The following is a 3,460-nucleotide window of genomic DNA, read 5'->3' as shown; positions in this document are numbered from 1 at the left end:
TCAAAAACCAACTGCAATAAATATAAGAGCATATTTAGAAAAAGCATAGTAGAAATTCATTTTATTTATTTTTTGCCTATTTTCTATACTGATTATAAAGCAATATATTCTGAGTGTTTAAAAAGTTGTAATCAAAAGTGGCAAAGAGATAAAATAAGCACAATCTGACCTCTCAAAGGCATCTGATTTTCCTTCTAAACATCTTCCAACTCCTTTTTGAAACTGAATTGAGATCATACTATATAAACAATTTTGCATTCTGCTATTTTTTAGTTGTCAGAGTGCAAGCACTTCCCTGTCACTGGAAACTCTTTAGTATATATTTAGCATATGTTTCATTGGTTATGTTGAGGACTATACTATAACACCCTTAACAAATTATTGGACATTTGGGTGGTTTTAAACATCTCATTTTTATAAATAGCCCTGAGATAGACATTTCTGTGCATTTCTTTTTTCTTTATGGTTCCTTTATTTTTTTACTAGAGCTAGTTGCTTGAAGTGAAATTACTGAGTTAAGGAGAGGGTCTGGGCATTTTAGATACATATTGCCAAATTATTCTTTCAGAAAGATCATACCAGTTTATATTCATGCTAGCTATGTGAACATTATGGTCAACTCTTTTAGTATTTGTCAACTTACTTTAGCTTTTCTAGGGATCTAGTTAGAGAGCTTAATGAATTTGGCAGGAAGAGGATTGTTATTGCCGTATCACAGTGTAAGAAATTAATGTTCAGAAAAGATGACATGCCACAGTCCCACTGGTGCCAAGTTGTAGAAGCTATTCTAGTGTTCTTTTCAAGATCTCCCTCTTGTCTTTCTTTTGTTGTGACTCACTAGGAGATGTTTTTTATTCTTTTTCATTTATGTTCACATCATCATGGATAATAACTTCTTGAGACCTAAGTTTTAAATCAGTTAGCGAAATGGAAAACAACCTTAAAACAGTTGTTTTAGACTTCGTTTTTCTTCATCTTAAATCTATCCTTTTCTTTCTTGAAGAATCTCTGCTGTCTTTTTTTTTTAATACAGTAGCCACTAGCCACATGTAGCTATTGAGCACTATATTTATTTATTCATTTATTTTTTTAAAATATTTTATTGGGGAAGGGGAACAGGACTTTATAGGGGAACAGTGTGTACCTCCAAGACTTTTTCCAAGTCAAGTTGTTGTCCTTTCAGTCTTAGTTGTGGAGGGCGCAGTTCAGCTCCAGGTCCAGTTGCCGTTGTTAGTTGCAGGGGGCGCAGTCCACCATCCCTTGTGGGAGTCAAGGAGTCCTTTAGAGAAAGCCCCATGTTTTTTCTACTCTTCCAGATGGCAGGTAAGGAGAAAGGCTGATGACATCTCGTTCTTCTGAGATGAAACCTTCTCCCAGTTCCAGAGCTTGTGGTTGAGAGGCTTCTGGCCCATGTGGGAAACGAACTGGCAGCCCTTGCCGTTAAGAGCATGGAGCTCCAACCTTCTGAGCCACCAGGCTGGCCCCTCTGCAGTCTTTTAAGTGCTTCTTTTACATCTAAATCTCTCTTTGGATACTTGTTCTTTGTTGTATAGACATCTTCATCCATTTCTTCACTATTTTCTTCATTACTGGAGACAAATGAGTTAGAGACATCTGACTTTGATTCCTCTCTCGTAGGGTACTCAACATCATTATACATCTCCTCTGGGATTGGAACTTGGCTGAAGGCCCGCAGACCTGGTTTTTCTTTGATCACCTCCAAGGCCTCCACATACTCACATTGGCCATGTAAGTGCCTGGCCAGCTTTGGGTCCTTAGAGCAGGCCTTTTTCTGGCCGACATCAGTACAGTGTCCTGCTTCCCAGACAGCTTGCTCCCCTTACCTCCATGCACTTTCATTATTTGGATTTTTCCAGGTGTACTTTCATAGGCACCTACTTTGAGATGATGGTTTGAATGCAGATCCTTTTCTGTTTTTTGAGGTTCTCATTCTCATAGCTCTTTTTCCTTCATTCCATTATCTTCATCTTCATGTTGAGGGCTAAGTTCTTGATGGAGAAAGCTCTCCCAAGGCTTTTGGAGTTCTTCAATTCCAACTTCCTAAGTTGAATCAACAATTTATTTTGCAGTTCACAGGTTGATGGAGTTGCCAGAGTATCTCAGATATGAGTATTTTGCCCCATGTGTATGTGGTTTTTCAAATTCAGCACTCTCTGGAGGCAGGTGACCTTCCATAGCTGCTGAGATCTGATGCGGAGAGGGAGGTGACTGGGAAATACAGTCACTGGAGCTGTGACTCCCGCTGGCTGGTTGGCTGGCTGTGTGCAGGGTCCTGTCCATTTCTTCACCTTCCCTATAGGTCTTAGAAACAGCGATCTGTCTCTGGACGGCCTGGAGGTTCACAGCTGGGGAGTCTGGCGGCTTTTTGGTAGGAGGACCCAGAGACCCAGGAGGACCCATGGAAGGCAATGGCTTCTTTTTGGGAAGTTGGTGATGCTTGACATCCGGCAGTTTTGCTGGGATCTGGCTGGTGAGCTCACTCTCGTAGATAGGCTGGTAGGTACTTGCTGCTGGGCTCCTCTTAGGACTATTGTGTTCTAGCTCTTCCATGTTGAAGAAGTAAAACAGTGAGATCTTCAGAGGCCTCACCTGATTTTCTTTGGACTATCAAGTGCCTCTGGGAAGGAAGAGTGTGGACTCCTTTTATTTCCAGCTTTTTCCTGGGCTCCTTTAGAGAGAGCCCCATGTTTTTCTACTCTTTCAGATGGAAGGTAAGGAGAAGGGCTGATGACATCTCGCTCTTCTGAGATGAAACCTTCTCCGAATTCCAGAGCTTGTCTCTGAAGCTACTGGTCACTACTACTTTCTTCTTATTGGTCATCTCAGCGTTTGACTGAACCACATCTAAAAGCAGAGATTTTGTGAATTTACTGTGGAAACAGTAGACATTCCCGGAGGTCCTGGGAAATTAGAATATTTCTGAATCTCGGTCCTCTCGGCCAACTTCATTTTCTGGAATTTAAGAGACCCGCGTTCATCACTGGGACAATATGGTGAGAGCTGATTGTGGTTTGATGAGCGAAGCGTTTTGCACTGGCCCAAATCCTTGTTGATTGTGTGCTCCAAAGTCACCCTTTTGAGAAACACCTGCTGGGAATTTAATAGGTTCTGGAAGAGATGATGCATCAAGCTTTTGAAATTTAGCTAGGTGTCCCTTCAAGTTTCTTAATCTTTCCCCTTCCATGGCTTTTCTCTGATTCAGAATCTGGAATAAAAACCCAGGTTCCTAGGGCTAGATCCTGGAGCCAAGGGTGGGCGTTGTTGTTAGAATGCTTTTTAAAACTACAAATTCTACAACATAAAATATGAGGAACAATAGTTGTATCCATAAATAACTAAATTAATATTGGTTTAATAGTTATTAGGTCAACTAGATTTGTATATCTCATGCTGGGTACAAAAGGTGCAGCAAATTTTTCATATAATCTTATTTATTCAA

The 3,460-nt window shown here is 40.6% G+C and overlaps 1 pseudogene; it reads right to left on the bottom strand.

Moving 5' to 3' along the window:
- Positions 1 to 851: 851 nt before the first annotated feature.
- LOC109449543 (FYN-binding protein 2 pseudogene) lies at positions 852 to 3,205 on the bottom strand (annotated as a pseudogene).
- Positions 3,206 to 3,460: the final 255 nt, after the last annotated feature.

The sequence above is a fragment of the Rhinolophus sinicus genome, chromosome 17 (assembly GCF_057876585.1).
Source record: "Rhinolophus sinicus isolate RSI-liver-muscle chromosome 17, RSI-T2T, whole genome shotgun sequence".
NCBI lineage: Eukaryota > Metazoa > Chordata > Mammalia > Chiroptera > Rhinolophidae > Rhinolophus > Rhinolophus sinicus.
Note: the sequence above shows the minus strand (reverse complement) of the source record. Positions and strands in the feature narration are given on the sequence as shown.